Source organism: Triturus cristatus, chromosome 5_1 (assembly GCF_964204655.1).
Source record: "Triturus cristatus chromosome 5_1, aTriCri1.1, whole genome shotgun sequence".
Taxonomy (NCBI): domain Eukaryota; kingdom Metazoa; phylum Chordata; class Amphibia; order Caudata; family Salamandridae; genus Triturus; species Triturus cristatus.
The window spans coordinates 431,909,539-431,928,421 of record NC_140587.1 but is presented as its reverse complement, the minus strand read 5'-3'; the positions used below and the strand labels follow the sequence as shown (position 1 = coordinate 431,928,421).

The window sequence follows — 18,883 nt, the reverse complement described above, 5'->3', positions numbered from 1 at the left end:
AGACAACAACTCATCCCCTCCCTCACAGTGTACCACGCCACCACTAGATCCAACTTCAGGAATGCCAGGACCAGCATCGCCGACTGGATGAGGTCCAACTGCCTTAAGTTCAGCACGAACAAGACAGAAGAGCTCATCTGAGGAAACAACACCTTACCATGGGACGACACCTCATGGCCCACCACATTCGGGCCAACTCCTACCCCGGCAGACCACGCCCGTAACCTCAGCATTATCATTGACAGCCAACTCACAATGAAGCAACAATTCAACGCAGTAGCCTCTTCCTGCTTCCACATCTTCCGCATGCTCCGAAAGATTTTCAGATGGATCCCCGTCAATACCAGAAGAACTGTAACCTAAGCCCTCGTATCCAGCCGACTTCGCTATGGAAACGCACTCTACGCTGGAACCACCACACAGTTCTTCAAATGCCTCCAGACTATACAGTCACCGTAGCCAGACCCATCCTAGACCTTCCCAAATGGACCAGCATCATCCCTCACCTCAGAAGCCTCCACTGGCTCTCCGTCCAGTAAAGGTGCCAGTTCAAGATAATGACCCTCGCATACAAAGCTCTCCTCAACATCGGACCCAACTACATCAACCACCACCTGACTTTCCACCAACCCACCAGAGAACTCTGCTCAGCCCTCCTTGCATATGTCCCACGCATTCATCGAAGCCGCTGGAGGTCGTTCCTTTTCCTACCTCGCCTCCAAGTCCTGGAACAACCTTCCTGTTGACCTGCAAACTGCGCCCACCTTCACCATCTTCAGGAAAGGACTCAAGAACTGGCTATCAGAATCCCAGCACCTGGATAACCCCTGGGGTGATAAGGTGCACTCCACAAATACTTGATTGATTGATCACTCATTGACTTTATGCTTGTCTTTGATCCTGTACACCGCTCCTCTGTCCTTTGTCTAGGTTTGCACTATTGAAATACCACATACATACATGCAAACCCATTTTACATTTTTCAGAAACCTATTGATCAGTAAACCGGTCCCAGGATGCTTGTTTCCGGTCCAGGGAAGACCTGGCTTGGAAGTTCGGGCTGGACTGTTCCCATGAGGAAGAGGGTCAAGCCTGATTTGCATATGTCTGGGTCTGAACTGGGGTGGCAAAGTGAGCTAAAGAACTATGATGGATTCAAACAGATCTGTGACTGGGAGTGAGTGTCTGAAAAGTTTCAGTGCTCTGTCCATCATCTCCTTGTGTTTGCATTGCGTTATCTGTGAGTAAAGCAGCAAGTGGCTCTGTGCCGAGGATGATGATGACAGGGCACAATATGGAACCCTGGAGGACTCTATAGGTGATAGAGATATTTTGGGACCTAAAGACCCCCATGAAAACAAACTGGTGTTGGTTGATAGGTCCCCGAAAACTGGAGAAATACAGATTCAGCCCTCTGCCTCAAAGTACGTGGAGACAGAAAAACTTTTTAAAGATGTCTTTGGTTGCATACGTCTGTTGTAATTGCTCATTAGATAAAATACACAAACAACAATTATGGTAAACCATGCTGTTGATGGAGCATTTAATAGAGACACTCAAAACGCTACAAACATAATTCCCTTGACAGTTACATAATTAAAAGCAGCATCACTTCACCTAGAGAAAGTTATGCCAAATAGATTGATCTATTCTTGTACTTTCGACTGAGTGAAAGGATGAACTTATCCTGTTACTTACGGAACAACGTGTGGGTGCAAGACTGGTAGATGTACTGTATTTTAAAGTGCCTGAGTGATATGAGTTGAGCACCCATTCCCAGAATACATTGTGAAAAGTGTTGTGCTGCAAGGCTACGTGTTTGTTTTAATGATTTCCACCATACTCGTCGTGACTGACGTTACAGGGTTTGAATGGTACTATTTTCATGATGCTTCAGAAAACGAAAAATGTTTTGACACTTGCGAAAGCAGTAAGAGTGGGTGAAGAGTGAAATATAACGTTTCATGCATCAATGTGCAAAGCCAGCTCTTTGCTCTGATCTGCAAGAGCCCAGTAAATCCCTTTTCTATCTTCAAGACCAATAAACCTACAAATCTGATGTTTTCATGTCAGCCTGAATGCCCCGAAAAGCATTCTCTATCGCAGTATATTTCCTATTAGTTTCTGGATCATCTGCATGAGCACGCAGCTGTTACAAGCACCTCAGATGTACATATGAAATGGAATCAGAAGACCTCAAATAGCATTTGTCTTTTAATACAGCTAATGAATGCAAGTGAACCCTTAAAAATCTCATCTTGGGGGATAAGCGCATGGGTTTACCGTATTTACTGTAGGGTTATCCTGTGGCTCGCCTCTCTTCGGGTGAACAGAGTCTGATCCAAACCCTGGCACTACCTTGGACATTTCCCGGGGTTGAGATTAAAAGAACATTTGCATTAATACCTTGGCTACAAAAATCCTCCTTACTCTTTAGCAGCCCAGCACCAATTTTTTGATCAGTATTTATTTAGCTTTTTCAAGAAGCCTAGACCTCTTCGTCTTACCACGAACACTTCCTAAAAAGACATGATCTTCAGGCAAAAATTAAAAAAACATTTTAAAGCAAGTGACCTTAGATGGACTACCTTTTGAGCAAGTTTGTAATAGCAGCACGCCTAGACCCAGGTTTATCCCATCTACTGGACTTCTTCGGACTGATCCAACAAATGTGTCTAATTTCAGGAGGCTAAGCTGGGAAAGAAGGGCTGGTTTGCCCCCAGTCACAGCCGTTGGCTGATGTCACTTATAGATGTTCACCTCTTGATGGACTGGTTATTAAGTGATATCTGAAGAGTGCACTGTTACCAACATCTTGGTGTCCAGGTGCCAAGAAAACCCTGTTCTCGGCGTAAACAGAACGTCAGAGTTCACATGAGGATGATACGTTTTGAGTATCTTTTAGAAGGAGCTGTAGGAGTGCATGCAACGAATAGAGCGTCCTGCCTTCACTGCACTGCATCTTGGTACTAGTAGTTTAATAACTTGAATATGAAATATTTGCTTCGGCCAGTGCTTGATTTGCACACAAAAAAACAAGTGCCAGGTCCCTCGTCAGGAGGCCACTGCAGCTTGCGCCATACATTTGCCCTGTCTCCGCTACCAATGATAATAACAACAGAACTGTTAACTATCACACTCTTACAGGTGGGACAATTCAGACTACTCCAGGCCCCCAAAGGCTAAGTGAAGGCCCACAGAAGTCAAAAAGTTAGGAATCACTGCAATACACCTCTTGTAAAGTGCTACAATACTCTGATGAGACTTCTAAGAGCTATTTGCACTATTATAAACTGCACCCATATAAAACACTTTGCCCCCCCCACCTTCCCTCCACCCCCGGATCTTTTAGTGTCGCCTACACCAATCTTAGTTTTATTTTGGAGGTAAAAAGTGAATTTCTCCCAGAACCCTTTTCACGCCCAATGCTCCACTTGGGAACGCCTTTCCAAAGAACATATATGATGGCCCCGGAGTGGAGCCCCTCTATGTAGCTAAAGGCGCTGTTTCATTGTCTCAGTCCCAATGTGTCCTTGTTATGATTTAAGATCTGCCCGTCCCAGCCATTGCTCTCTCGGAAATGCGGTACAAAGTTGATTTATGTTGCAAAGCATGGCGCAGTCATGTGATTGACAAAGGGGCCTGATGAGAATGTACAACCATGACAATAATAATATAAGTATAAAGCGGCAGATTATCAAATCATGTCTGTGTTCCTAGCGCTCCTCAGAGCGAGGAAATACGTTTGAAATAGTTTATTTCTGCCCCCGGCAGTTCCGGAGCAGAAACCAAACAGCCCTGTGTGTTTAGACTGCGCCCATTCAGCGTCTCTTTGTAGCGCTGCCAGGGCTCGCTCCACGTCACGGGTTCAGCAGTCAGGAAGGGGCCTCTTCGCTTTGTTGCTGGGACTGAAGGCTGCTCGCGCCCATTGCAGAATTAAAACATGACAGTTTGTTAAAGAGAAGATTACATTTTTGTAGTCGTGGTTATCATAGCAATGAATGGTTTCCTTATGTCTCTCTCTGTTCATATTTATAGATTTGTTACGAAAGAAGTCTGTTTTATTATCTTGTAAAACGCCCCAGCAGAGTTTCAAATAAACTCATTATACCCTCACTCATTCTGCACGTTTTAGTCCCTTTAATCGTTACGGCATTACAGCGAAATATCTTTCAGTTTTTAATGTAGCAAAAGCGACATCATGCCGCTTTGACCATTCACCCGCGTCAACAAAGGGAGTGACATCAGATGACCTTTGCCCCCGCATATACAACATAAGGATTGATACCATGCCTTCTTTGAGACTGGTTACATCACAGGAAGTGACATCACTGCATTTTCCAAGCTTCTATGTTAAGTACAAAATTAGTAAAATTACAAAAACATTACAAGGCATACCTAGTTTCATTACCACTTGAATATGATCTAGAGTGCAGCAAGGGTATGCCAGCGGTGCAGCCGTTCCCTCCCATGCACAGCTACATTCTGGGCACAGCTACTATATTCGAGTCAGTTATCATATGTGCAATTAAAATCTCAAATGGGCAAATACACCCTTACAAGCTCAGGCGTAGCCCCTAACTGTAGAGGCGCGGTCTTCCAGTGTAGAGTCAGAGTACCCAAGTGTAGGGTCACAGTCCTGAAGAGTAGACTCACAGTCCCAACTGCAGAAGCACGGTCCCCAAGTGTAGAGGCACTGTCCTCCGGTGTAGAGGCACTGTCCTCCGGTGTAGAGGCACTGACCCCAAGGGTAGAGGCACTGTCCTCCGGTGTAGAGGCACTGACCCCAAGGGTAGATCCTAGTCTCCAAGTGCATAGTCACAGTCTCCAGTTGTAGCATCACACCCAAGTGCAGAGTCTCGGCACCCAAGTGTGGAGTCAGACTCCCCCAATTCGCAGCCACGGTCCCCAAGTAATGGTCTCTAAGTCCAGAGGTACAGGCACAGTCCTAAATGTTCAGTGCAGACTCCCCGCTGGTCAAGTGGAGCAGATAGCGGAAGTTTCCCTGTGTCAGATGTTGGTAGATCACCTACTTTTTCTTGACATTTGGGACTTTCAGCCCTACATCCTTGACACCACATTCAAATCCACAAGAATCGGCATGTAGCTGTATGAAACCAGACCCACTCTTGGTCAAGATTCCTCATTATCACAAGCCCTCCAGCCGAGGAAATGAAGCTGCCACTGTTAAGAAAACTCAATACTAACAATCATTGGCAAAGCCAATACGTTTCAGCAATCCGAGAGCTATTGACGCTGTCAATGACAATGTATTTTAGCTATGTGTTATGAAGTGGAGTGGAGTGGAATTATGTGGGTTGGATTGAATTGTGTGATGTTGAGTTGAGTTATGTGTAGTGGAATTATGTGACATGGTGTACAGTGGAAATATGTGGTTTGTAGTTATGTGGTACTGAGTGTACTGGAATTATGTGGAGTGGTATGTGTCATGGAGTGTAATTATGTGGAGTGATATTGTGTGTTGTGAAATGGCATGTAGTGGGGTGGAATTATGTGATGTGTTGTGGCCTTTTGTGGCATGATGTGGATGTATGCGGTGTGTAGAGGAATTGTGTTGTAGGGTGGAATTATGTGGTAAGGAATTGAAATGTGTGAAGTTGAATTATGTGGCATGGTACTGTGTGGCGTTGAGGGAAATTATGTGGCATGGTGTGGAGTGGATTTATGTGGGTTGTTGTTATGTGGCATAGAGTGGCTTTATGTGGGGTGTATTTATATGGTAGTGAGTAGAGTTTAATTATGTGGAGTTGAAAAACGTTTAAAACGGCTATAAACTCCATAAAAGTGACCTTCAGTGTCCAAATCTTGTTCGCTTGTTACTGGAATTTCTTGCTGTGGCTGTTTTTTTTTTTTTTACAAGAGCATTTCTTAAAAACTCCAATAACCACTTTCAAACTGTTTTGCAGAATAGGAAGACCAGTTGTAAAATGGTGTGGTGCAAAAGGACAGCGTCTGGCCTCTTCAATCTTTTGTGGCACTGCTCTGTAAAGTGGGGCGAATGCTGAGATGTGCTGGTGGAGACTCATGTAATGCTTTGTTGTGAAAGGCGTGGGGGTTTCTTTCTGGTCGAGGGGAGGTTCAGTGCCCTCACAGCCAGTGTTGTGATTGTGAGTTTGACTCTATAGGGAATGCTGGACAACAATTATGGCCTTCTTTCTTGAGTGCACACCCTCGCCTCCAGCAAGAATGGCACAATAGGGAAGAGGCGCGTGTTCGGATGGAGGGCGGTTGAACTGTGTTTCACAGACAGCATTTCATGCGGTAGATTATTAAAACGAAACTGGAACTGCGTCACCGCAATTGGCTGACATTTAGACAATTAGGGGAAAAAATGGCTAATTGCAGGTTTAAACAAGACACCGTAAATGGCTCATTTATTTTAGTGCTTGTTTTTACTGAAGCAGTTTACAAGAGCCCAAACAAAGCCTAAAACTTCAGAGAGTGTCAAATTTCACAAAGACAGGTCCAGGGGTTGCTTGGCAACCCTTAGAGCAACCCATCTAGAGAAGGTGGTGAGTTGGATTATTCAACTCAGACTCAACACTTGATACATCACATAGTCCAGCTGATTTCGGAAGTCAAATAAATAAATAAGGCTTGTATCAAATGCCTTCAGCCCATGTAATAGGCAGGCCAATCAGCGCCTTTGCTGCCTGCTGATGTAATTATACCCAGAGAGAAAATAATTCCTCAAATTATTGCATAATAATGCTCTGTGTCGCAGTTAATGATGCTTGCCGCAACCCAACCCCCAGCTCCCGAAGTCAGATTCAGTGGCTAATCACTTCGGATCAGTGTTGCACTGCCTTGCCCAGTGGGGAAACAGATGTCCAGTATGCTGCTGACCGCGATGTTTATTGGGCCAGCTAAGACAAGTTACTGTAGAGATAGAGGCTCTAAACAGTGGGAGCTGTAGCTACCATGGTAAGAGATGGGCAAGCCAACACCCGGCGCAAAGCTTGAAAGTGATTGCAATGTAGATCATGCAACACACATCACGTAAAATATAATAGGGTTTATAAAATACTCAAAAAAGGTATTTCTTTAAGATGTGTAAACTTTGATATTAATATGGCACATTATGGCACAGCACTGAAAGGTACTTTTTTAGAGTAATAGTTTTTAAACGTTTAAAAACAAAATCGAAGAGTCCTTGCAGTCAGGGATCCAGGACAGGAGGAGAGGATGTGGTGTTATAGTCAGAGCTGCAGACTATGGAACTGGGAAACTGGGTTTGAGTTTCGGTGTTGGCACAAGATCCTGTGATCTTGAGAAAATCATTTAATCTCCCTGTTCCTACAAAAACAAATTTGTCCTTGTGTAAAGTAACTGGTGCTCATGTAAAGGGCTCTAATAATACATATGGGTGATGTTCTCTCTAAATAAAACTGTATTAAAAAAAAAAGAGAGAGACGGAGGATGGAGCCAGTGAACTGAAAATACGCGCACTGTATGGAGTGCTCCAAGACAAAGAAAAAAAGTTGTTCCCAAAATGGGGTCAGAGGATGTTTACAAGTACTTGGTCCATGCTCTGATGGAAGGGCCAAACACAGGAGAGGCATGACGCATTAATGCCATGGACAAATAAGGACAAAGAATTTTAAAGCGATGATGGAGCAAGCAAACGGAAAGCCTATGGGCAGGCTGAAGTCCACAGATAGAACACAACAGGTCTCTTCAAGACAGAGCATGTGCTGTCTAGCCGAGACATTAAAAGAATGAGCCCGGATGGGAGAGCTAAAATTCCTTTATAGCCATGAATGATGCTCTCTGTCCTCCCTGGGAGAACAGTAGTTAGGGGACCATGCCCGGGTGTAAGGGCTATCTGTGTATATTACTGCCAGCACTGGGTTATCGGTGTGGTGTTGCAGCTTTGAGATGGGAACGAGGCGCTGCTCTGTATCTATGGATGTGCTTTGCAGGACCAACCTGAAGGATGCCACTTCTGTCCCAGGGTGGCAAATGCTTTAATGTCATGCTGCAGTGCAAAAAAAAAACAGATGATGGACCGAATGCTGAACAATGCAAACATTCACCCCAGTCAACAGATCTGGGTTTAATACATCATTTCTTTACCCACCACACCACCCCAGTTTGGACCCAGCCATATGCAAATCAGTCTTGATCCTGCTCCTCAAGTGAACAATCCAGCTGGAACTGCCAAGCCAGGTCCTCCCAGGACCGGAAACAAACAATCTGGGACCAGTTTGGGGGTTTCACACTCATTAGCCAGGCTAGCTTGAATCCAGTGGCGCAGTGAGCACGGGGCCCACGTCTGGGCATGGTCTGATGACCGCATGCTTCCAAGGTTTGGGGACCAGACCTGTGTCTAGTGACAAGTTGAGCAATTTTGTTACAGATGGCAGAATAATATCCAGGGCTGTAGCCAGGATATGTGGGGGTGCTGGTTCAGGAGGAGAGCCAGATTTAGTCGCTTTATGTAAGTTGAGGACATTCTCTTCCTCAAGTCTCTGGAATTGAACCAATATTGGAAAAGACGATCGTACCCTTGCCTTATTTCCTTTATCTGGACCAGATTCCCTATTGCTCTGGAATTGATCATATATCTTAGTTACTTTTTTGTGGAAGAAAGATGCTATGTCATTGCATCTCTCTTTAGAGGTGTGGAGCCTACGATGCAGCACAGATTGTATCCCCTTTACATCGCATCACACTCCACAAGGTGCCCTTCAACATGACTTGACTTAAACCATCCACACTTTGCTGCCCACAAGCACCACCTCCACACTGCACACCTGACACACTTCACATTATATCTTTCTCCATACAACACATACCAGACACTTCATTGTATATCTCGTTCTACAGTAATCCCTTGATCGATACACACTGAATCCCGAGAGGTACTAAACACAGTCAGCATCCCATAGTCACTACACTTAGCCCCATTACATCCTTCACACTGAGTCCCCTACAGGGAGACAGAGCCCCTCCATCCTGTATGCACAGCTCATCATTGTACTTCTCCTAATGCATTCCAGTAACACTGGTTATCCTTATTTGCCATGTATACCTCATTAGTTATGACTGTAGTCGAAATAATGTAAGAGACAGACAGAGAAGTAAAGAAGGTAGGATGCATGGTGTTGAAACTGGACAGGATTGGTTTGACTTGTTGGGCATGTGCTGCTTTTTGCCCACAGTAGGTTTGGTTTCCGTCCACAGCCGGTGGGAGGCCATGGGTCCAAGGGAGCTCAGCAGCGAGTGTCAAGCAGACAATGTAGGAGTTGCTCTGGTGGATTGTGGGTCTGGCACAGCCTGTAAACTGAAATGCAGGCTCTTGATCTTCAGCATCCACATGCATTTTACTTGACTAGGTAGAAGAAGACTTTTCACAGTGAGAACTCATGCCTCGGTAGCCTCTGTAGTAAGAAGGCTCAGGCCCCAGCGAGGCATCCACTTTAAATGCAGGCGTAGCGCTCCAAAGGTACAGTGCTGCCCTGACATGTATTTGCTTTGTTGGGCACTATCATTATGTCTTTCAGCAATGGTACCCTGGCATGTGTGCAGCATTTAACAGGCATGCTTGGTAATGAGGCTTCTGGCGGGTAACACTGTTTCGCAGTTCTTCAAAAAGTCTCCATAATACATGTTGGTTTGCTCTCTACACTGCTCCTCACTTTTGTAGCTCGGGCGGTTAGTAACAAAGATCTGTGAGTTCCTTAGATGCTGACATCTCTCAAGGATTATTGCATTTCTGGTGGGAAGCTGAAAGTTTCTTAAAGGCCATAAAGGTCTGCATTGAGCTGACTTGTTATAGCGCCCACAATAACTTTCTTCGGCTGAAGGGAGCAGATCCTAAAGCGTTCAGCTGCCAAAAATCATGCAAATATTCTTCCTGCTCTTTGAAGTTCTTCTACTGTGAACAATTCCTCCCCAGAAAGTTAAGGGTTTGTTTTCTTCAGATGGACGAAACCACAATGGGCTTACACTTTCCCGGATCTATAAATGCTATCAAGTTGAAACTCCACAGAGTGTAACAGGATTTACAACAAGTTCAACATCTTTTAAAGACCTTGGCTTTTTCATTAACTGTGTAATTACCATGCTGTGTTTATTTTAGTAATACTTTTATTTTTAGCGGTTAGTTCTGAATATTTCCATCATTTAGGCCTGCCTGACCTGGCATCTTAAGCAGAGCCTGGGAGCTGACTGCACCGCAGGAATGTAGCCTTGGTGTTCCATGCGCAGCATCCTATAAATGTAAGCCTAGCTGCTCATTAAAGGTCCCCAGTCATTCTAGACCTTTAACTAGAACTCTGTTTCGCTGTGGTAGACCTATGCAGCCTACGTTTGGATTTTACAGCTAGGTTTATTGTCGATCTTTTTGGCAGGGTCTTTCTTAACCTCAGGATTGCTCCGCTAAGGTACTGCATGTTAATGATAGGGTCCGCGAGGTGGTTAGCTGTCCTGTAATTAGCATAGTTTCAAGACATTAATAGAAAGAACTGCTTGGGGTTGATTTCATGTGTCAGTAATGTTAACCAATAACATGCCTACACTTTGAGAAGGCTATGATATGACTTAAAGTTATCACAGTGTGGACGATAAAAATATGCATTTAGATCCCATGTCTTCTTTCGTTATCTGGGGATTGTGGAACAACTGGCTGCCACTGGTGTGGTATTGCCTTGTCTGTGAGCGAATACAAGCTAGAGTCTGCACGCATGGGTAGAGGATGTCCTATGTATAAAGAACTGGGTGTGGCACGTCAGGATCAGAGATACTCATTATCTTGTCGGGGATTTATTGCTGAAGTGATGTGCTAGATTGTTTTAGCTTGTGCTCATTTCATACATGCCGAGGTATATTTGTGCATTTACACAAATCACTACTACAAGCAACCACTCAGTGACATGTATGAAATGCGATCCCTTAATGTCTTGTCAGATTCACTGAGGAGTCAAATTTAACAGTCAGATCCACCAAGTGAAAGATGCTGAGGCAGCTAAGAATTTCTCAGGCTTCAAATACCCGTGTTTTGTGTTCACCATGGTGATGGTAACCCAGCCAGGTCAACCAAGATGTGCGCTGCTGAGTATGAGGACTGGGAATCACTCCGGCACCAAATATAGCTGTCGGTTTCACACAGCTGTGAGATGCTGACGTGCCCTAGAAATACGTAGGGCTCAAAAGCTCCAAACTGACTTACCATGAGGTGAGGGGCACAGGCAGCCGAGAAGTATTCTGGCCTCAAATACTTCTGTCCACTTCACCAAAAACAAGATTTCACTATCGGGTCCGCACAGAAATGTGAGAACTACTCAAGCCTTGAATCTCCGTGTAGGGGTTCAAGGAGGAGGACTAAGATACCACAGACAGGTCAGTCCATACGTAAGATGTTGAGGTAATAGAGCATTAATCTGTCTTCACAAACTGCCATCAGGTATGCCCATGAGAATTACTGAAGTCTTGAATAGCTCTTCTTTTACTCAGGTTACTACATACTAATAAGATGACTTAGATGTGTGATCATGAGGTAGCTGTGATTTACTCAGGCCTCCAATACCACTGCCAGATGAATACAAATATGCCATGCTGATTGAGCTGAGCATTATCCAACCCTCAAATATCTTTGACATATGACACTACAACCATTCTTCCAAAATATAAGATGATTAGGTTGGTGAGAATTACTCCAGCTTTGATTACCACTGCCAGGCTCAACAAGAAGATAGCGGCTGAGAATAAGTCAGGCTTCAAGTGCTACTGTTAGGTAGGACCTATATGTTAGATGCTGAGGCAACTGAGAACTACTTAGGCTTTACAAACCCCTGTTATGTGGAACCTAGAAACGCTTCCCCAGCCATATCTACAACGATGAAAGATGCTAATGAATCCGATAATTAGTAAGGCATCTAATATTTAGTTTCTTTTAACTTAAGTTACCTTAGATCTTAGTCTTAACTTAAGACCACCAAGAAGCATGATGCCGACTTGGCTGTATATCTCTTAGGCCTTAAATATCACTGTCAGGCCATCATAGATGTGAGATGCCGAAGCTGCTGTGTTCATTGAGTCTCAAAAACCCCTGTTGTACCAAGGTAGGAAATACCACAATCAAGTCTACATAAATGTAGATGCTTTCTGCTCGGCGAGGTGACCAGCAGCAGCTGCTATAGGTCACCAGGCCTCACGATGTTGAGAAACCTAAAAAACAAGCCCTACCCTAAATCCCTTTTCTGCAAGGGTGTTTCTGATCCCAAGATTAGGATTTTCGATTTGGGCAAAAAGAAGATAAAGGCAGACGAAATCCCACTATGCCGCCACGTGGTGTCTGATAAATGTGGACACCTGTCCTCTGAACCACTGGGAGCTGCCTCTATTTGTTGCAGAAAGTTTATGGTGAAGAGCTGTGGAAAGGATGATTTCCACATCAGAGGGCACCTTCATCCGGTCTATGCCATCGTCATCAGCAAAATGTTATCCTGTGCCAGTGCTGATAGACTTCAGACTAGGATGCCTGGAGCCTTTGGCAAACGCCAGGGCACTGTAGCCTGTGTGAACATTGGGCAGATGATCATGTCTGTCCGCACCAAGGCTTCCAACAAGTAGCATGTGATTGAAGCTCTGTGTAGAGCCATGTTCACGTTCCCTGGTTGTCAGAAGATTCACATCTCCAAGAAATGGGGTTTGATCAAATTCAACACTGTCACAGGAAACAGTCACCCGGTCTTGAGCCAGCCACTGGCTCAATTTCACTCTCTGCCCCTCCCCTAGATCTAATGGGAGATGAGAACTGTCATCGAGGCCATGACTATGTCCAGGTTAGATTATGGCAATATCCTACATGTCTGGTAGCAGATAAGACTGGGCCCGATTCACAAACTCCTAAACTTACTACCATTTTGGTTTTCACAGAAGGCACTTACTCATTTCGGTATTCACAGAAGTTAGGAGTCCTAACTTTAGGACTCCTAAATGCCTTCTGTGAATACCGAAAGTCTTAAAGTTAGGATTTTTCTCAGTTTAGGAGTAGTAAAGTTAGGACTCCTAACTTTAGGACTCCTAAATGCCTTTTGTGAATACCGAAAGTCTTAAAATTAGGATTTTTCCCAGTTTAGGAGTAGTAAAGTTAGGACTCTTGACTTTAGGACTCCTAAACTGAGAAAAATCCTAACTTTAAGACTTTCGGTATTCACAGAAGGCATTTAGGAGTCCTAAAGTTAGAACTCCTAACTTCTGTGAATACCGAAATGAGTAAGTGCCTTCTGTGAATACCAGAATGAGAGTAAGTGCCTTCTGTGAATACCAAAATGAGTAAGTGCCTTCTGTGAATACCAAAATGGTAGTAAGTTTAGGATTTTGGCTTAAGTTAGTTCTGTGAATCGTGCCCACTGTGATCAGACGCCTTCAGGTGGATCAGAATTCCGCCGCCAGACTCTTGTTCCGGCTCCTCAAATACTCCTCTGTGTCCGGCTTTCTTCATTCCCTCCTTTGGCTTACAGTGGACAAGCACATTAAGATTAAGACACTGTGCTATATGTATAAAATCCACTCGCGCTCAGGGCCTCAGTATCTGCAAAACCTTGTCACACCTTACCACCCTTCCCGTACCCTCCACTCAAACAATCGTTCTCTTTTCACAGTTCCCAGAGTTAGACGAGTCCGGATGGGCATCCGCTCTTTCTCTTCACTCGGCCCTAGATTGTGGAACGCCCTTCCAGAATCCCTGCATTGCTGCACCTCCCTACTGGCCTTCTGCAAGGAGCTAAAAAACAGTTTATTTTATTCTTACCCCCATGCCGGTGAGCCTAAAACCTGGCTAATTCTAGCATCACTCCTTAGCTGTTTAGTCTTCCAACTTAGCACAGGGAAACCCTATGGGTAGCTATGCACTATACAAGAATGCAATAATAATATGAGTTTGAGAGCATGTGTGCAGAGAACCACCTTGGGCCGGATGGCTGTTGTGTGAAGTACATCCCCACTAAGGGCCCCTTGAACAGATTGCATGCCCTTCATGCTGCCTAAATTTGGAGAGGATGCAATCTCTCAACACTGCCATTTGAAAGCCAGACTACCCATCATGGATCTACCTACATAAATGTAAGATGGTAAGGTTGCTTAAAATTACACAGGCTTTGTGTTCCGGCACATTCCCTATGGGCTAGATAACACTGTCAGGTCAACCCAGAAGTGAGGTGATGAGGCAGTCGAGAGTTTGTCAAACATGAAATACTTCTTTCATTTTCACCAAAGGTACAGTAACCTAATAAGACTACTGTTAGACATGGCATCTTTTGGATTAATTTCCCCTGTCTTTGTTTCTGACCTCCTGTTTTTTTGGCTGTGAGCTGCATTTCGTTTTTGCTGATTTTAGGACTTGGGGCACTTTACCACTGCTGACCAGTGCTAAATTGCAAATGCAATCTGTCTAAAGTGCATTGATGATTGGTTTATCCATGATTAGTAAGCCCCTAGTAAAGTGCACCAGGTGTGCCCAGGGCCTGTAAATCAAATGTTACTAGTGGGCCTGCAGCACCGATTGTGCCACCCACACGAGTAGCCCTGCAAACATGTCTCAGACCTGCCACTGCAGTGTCTGTGAGTGCAGGTTTCAACTACCATTTCGACCTGGCAAGTGTGCCCACTTGCCAGGCCAAAACCTTCCCTTATACTACATGTAAGTCACCCCTAAGGTAGGCCCAAGACAGCCCCAAGGGTAGGATTCAGTGTATTTAAAAGGTAGGACATGTACTGATGTGTTTTACATGTCCTAATATTGAAATACTGCTAATTTCATTTTTCACTATTGCAAGGACTATCTCTCCCACAGAATAACATGGGGATTGGCTTGAAGTATCTTTTAAGTGTAATTTCTCATTGGGAGCAGATAGAGATTTGGAGTTTGGGGTCTCTGAACTCACATCTTTTGGTGAAGTTGGTTTTTAAATTGCGTGTTTGAAAATGCCACTTATAGAAAGTGGGCATTTTCTTGCTTCACCATTCTGTGCCTCTGCCTGTATGTAGAATGCACGTCTGGGTTGGCTGACAGTTGGCTTCTTTTGCATTCAATCTAGAGAGTCACACAGAGGGAGCTGAGGTATGCCATGCATATCCTGATGGCTCATCACCAGGCTAATGGGCCTTCCTGAGCTAGAGTGTTGGGAGGAGTTGGCACTTACAACTGATTAGGGCTGTGCCTCTACTCACACAAAGCAGTCTCTACCCCCCGTAGTGCGTCTGGAGCCAGGTCAGGTAAAGGCAGGGTTTTGTGCACTACAATGACTTTAATTTGAAGTTTCCTTACTTCAAAGGCAGAAAGGGGTATTCATATTGAACCTCTGATTCCACAAAATCAGAACACTTCTGGACTGACAACATTCTGCTAGGAAGCTGAGCTGGATGCTGTAAAAAGCACTGCCACTCTGCTTGTTGATTTGTTGTGCTTGCCTGCTGTGTGCTGCTTCTGTCCTGAGAATGAAATGACTGGACTTTGCTTTCTACATCCTGCTTCCAAGGTTCTCCAATGGCTTGTGCGTGCTTGCCTCCTGTTAAGAAATCTCAGGTCCATCAAAGACATCACCTACTAGTGTCTGGGCTCTCCTTCTGAGAGTCCTGACTTGCCAAGTGGTGCCAAATCCAGTTCCTTCGGCCCTTGAAAGTGTAACCTGATGATCTAGAGAGAAACTCCACACATTGACTCTCAGCGCCTGTTTTCTCGATACATCGCTGCACAAGAAAGACACATCACTGCTGCCTGCACCGAAGCGTGGTTCCCGCTGGAAGCATCGACCACAGCTTTCACCACAGGTCCAAGCTCACCATAACAGCTCATCAGTAAAAATGACGCAGCGTGAGTCCTGAGCACTGTGCCACTGACGTCCGTGGCACCCTCTCCGACTCCGGTGCAGCACCTGCTGGCAGCTGGAGAATTGTTGCAGCGCCTGCCTTGCGGCTGCTGTATTGACACAGTGCCTACATTACTGCTACTGCAGCAACGCAGCGCATTTGAATTTTTGACGCATTGTCTCTCGATGCTGACTCTTCAGTGACACCGCACTGCAGTAAGGAACCGAGGCCGCGTGTCTGGAAACTGACGCATCACCTCCCCTTTTAGTAAGGAACCAATGCATCACCTCCCCTGACAGTAAGGAACTAATGCATCACCTACCCTGTCTTTCAGTAAGAAACTGACACTTTACCTCCCCTGTGTAGTAAGGAACCGACGCATCGCTTTGCTTTTCCAGCACCTCACCTACCCTGCACCTGCCACCGTCTTAGATTTTTGGTGCACCTTAGGGACTTTGTTCTAAAGTGAACGCATCCATTGATTTCTATGCACTAAACTAGCTTATTGTTATAAAAGATATATTTTGACTTGTGTATGTTGGATGTTTGTCATTTTGGTCTTGTTATATTCAATATCGGTTATTTTTCTAAATTGGTGTGGAGTCCTTTTGTAGTGTTTTTACTGTTTGTGTGTACAAACACTTTACACATTGCCTCTGAGATAAGCCTGGCTGCTCATGCCAAGCTACCGGGGGAAGGGGAGGCAGGGGTTATCTTAGCTGTGTGACTCCCTTACCCTGACTAGAGTGAGGGTTCCTACTTGGACAGGGTGCAAACCACTGCCAGCTAGAGACGCCAATTCTAACAACCACCAAGAAGCAGGATGCAGAAGCAGCTGTGAATCTCTCATGTCGTAACTACAACTGTCAGGTCAATGTAGATGTGTGAATGTGAAGTGGCTGAACATTATTCATGTCTAAAAAAAAACCTGTTAGGATCACAGAGGCATAAGACACTATCTCCAGGGCTACCCAAGTGTAAGATGTTAAGTTGGCGTAGAATTACTAGGACTTTGGTTACCTCTGCCATGTTCAACACTGAGAAGACAACACTGCCAAGTCTACCCAGATTTGAGATGCAGAATCGACTGAGAATTAATCAGGCCTCAAACACCCCTGTGGAGTAAGATGTCACAGCCAAAAGTTAAATGACAAGATGGCTGAGAATCACCTGGGGTTAGAATCACTGTGTCAGGGCGTAGGAGTAGTAATGTACTACAGTCAGGTCCACCTAGGGTTAGCATGTTGAAGTAGCTGAGAATTACCCTGTCCTCAAATACTCCTTGTTTTAACTACAGTGGGTCACACAGATTTGAGATGCGAAGATGACTGCAATTAACTCAGATATTGAATATCTCTGTCTTATTCACAGACATTGCGATATAGTAGTCAGGTCCATCAAGATGCCCAGGCTGCTGTCAATCACTAATATCTCAAATGCCACTGTCACTAAGATGTGAGATGCTGAGGTGGTTTGAGTGTTATTTTGGCCTCAAATACCCTAAGCATGATACTGCAGGCCGGTCTGCCCAAATGTAAGGAGCAAAGGTGCCTGAGAATTATAAATTCCTCAAATACAGTTCCCCTCTCAGTTCCGCCCAAATATACGATGCTGAGGTCATCGAGAAAGACTGGGCCCACACATACCACCACACATACGGAAAAAGAGAAGATAAAATATGCTACTAGGAATTATTCAGACGTCAAATAGGCCCTCTTAGGTCAAACCACAAGAGACTAGATGAACTGAGACATGAAAAAACCTCATATGCCAAATATTCCTTTGAGGCCCATTAGGACGAGGCAGCTGAGAACTATTTAAGCCTCAGATACTTACATCTTTTTACTGACACTGTGTTTTTTGCTGTTGCAAATTTGGAATTGCATTTAGTGACAGTATTTCAATCAGGAACCCTTCCTGCATACTGTGTTTATTTTCCCTTCTCCTGCCTTGTTATTCTTGTGGCGCAATGCTTCCTTTTCATGTCTTGGAATGTTATATATTTGCTGCAGTGAGGAGCTATGAAACGAGATCTAAAGGAAATGGCTCTCTGGCATGCTGTGCTGTGTATACATACTGACTGAATAAAATGTACGAAGCACTCACCAAACACATCTGAAAAACAGTCTCTCAGTTGGATATGCCTTAGATTGGGGATTTTAATGGGTTGCACATAACTACAAAACTTAGCTATGATCTGGTATGAGAACATATCAATGAATTCACTCATTAGTTTGTAAACACCCGGGTCTTATATTCTTTTAAATGGAAAGCTTCAAATGAGCAGGCTTATACCAGAAACCAGTTACCAGTGTGCAGTATGAAAAATGGCACCAAGTATTAATATTTTAGATCTCTCGGAGAACTGGGGGGCAGATTTACAAGCCCCTTACGTGAATTTTGCGCAGCAGTTGCGTCACGTTTTTGACGCAACAGCGGCGCAAACAATGTGGCCTATTTACAACGTGACGCATCTAGGGAGATGCGTCATGTTGTAAAGCCCTGCGTCACATTATACCTGCGTCAGGTATAATGTATGCAGGGTAGGCGTTACCATGCAGGAAGGCCTCATAAAAGTGACTCAGTGAAATCTACAAGATTTCACTGTGCCACTTTTAGGACGCCACTGCGTCAAAACCTTACGCCTGCTTCAAGCAGGCATAAGTAGTGACGCAGTGTAATGGGAATAGGCCTCAACACGCATTGCTGGAGTTGCGTCGTGCTTGCGACATGACTCTAGCAATGCATGACTTTTCCGCCAACAGCGGAATTTCTGACGCATCTGTCAATCCTTGCGCCATAGTGCGCTGTATTGTAAATATGGTGCATCTATGGTGGCGAAAGGGCTTCTAAGGGTGGTGCAGGGAAAGTGACGCATCTGTACAGATGCGTCACTTTCTTTTAAATCTGCCCCTGGGTCTGTAAGCTAAGCTGGCGTCACTGGCCCAGCTAGACCTTTTGCTGCCCATGGCAGTCTCTGTGTCTGCCGCCCTGCGATGGCCGCATGTAAGACCGTAGAGTGGGTGGTGGGGGTGCTGGTGGGTAA

At 44.8% G+C, this 18,883-nt stretch overlaps 1 protein-coding gene and 1 pseudogene across 1 annotated transcript in view; both read left to right on the top strand.

The window, feature by feature from the left end:
• Positions 1–18,883, top strand: part of CPQ (carboxypeptidase Q) — a 1,977,691-nt gene that overhangs the window by 1,048,434 nt on the left and 910,374 nt on the right. The gene's annotated exons all lie outside the window — the stretch shown is intronic.
• Positions 12,181–14,016, top strand: LOC146831008 (large ribosomal subunit protein uL16-like; annotated as a pseudogene).